The following is a 526-nucleotide window of genomic DNA, read 5'->3' as shown; positions in this document are numbered from 1 at the left end:
GAGCTCACTTCGGCATCACATATACTAAAATTGAAACAATACAGAGATTAGCATGGCCCCTGCACAAGGATGACACACAAATTTGTGAAGCGTTCCATATTAAAAAATAATAATAATAATCCATAGGTTTGAGATTTTCCAGTTGTTTCCCCTCCACTATATTAAAAAAAAAAAAAAAACTCTTGACTACTAAAATCTTAAAAAAAAAAAAAAAAGTGAATTTTCCTGTTTGTAAAGTACATCTTAATTTTTTTTTTAAGGAAGAATAATAACAGGTTACCTCAAAAAAAAAAAAAAAAAAGCTAAAACCAATCCAAACCAAAACACCTGTGCTGAGAAGGATGGCACTGACAGTAATTTTGCAGAAACAGATGGGATGACATCACCTAAAGGGTGGTTTGTTTTTCTTTTAGGAAACAGAAGTGTACTTTGTGGACAAAACACTACATCCTACCATACACACCCCACCTCTCAACTTCTCCAAGCTTGGCCACACTGGCTCTTTGGGTCCTTGAACAAGTGAAGC

General features: G+C 34.6%; 1 non-coding gene across 1 annotated transcript; it reads left to right on the top strand.

Annotated features, from left to right (window-relative positions):
- LOC139177424 (U6 spliceosomal RNA) lies at window positions 1-104 on the top strand. Its single transcript, XR_011561867.1, has one exon. It is a non-coding gene; the product is annotated as a U6 spliceosomal RNA (small nuclear RNA).
- The last annotated feature ends 422 nt before the right edge of the window (window positions 105-526 follow it).

The sequence above is a fragment of the Bos indicus genome, chromosome 18, assembly GCF_029378745.1.
Source record: "Bos indicus isolate NIAB-ARS_2022 breed Sahiwal x Tharparkar chromosome 18, NIAB-ARS_B.indTharparkar_mat_pri_1.0, whole genome shotgun sequence".
NCBI classification, from domain to species: Eukaryota; Metazoa; Chordata; class Mammalia; order Artiodactyla; family Bovidae; genus Bos; species Bos indicus.
This window is presented reverse-complemented; position numbering and strand designations above follow the sequence as displayed.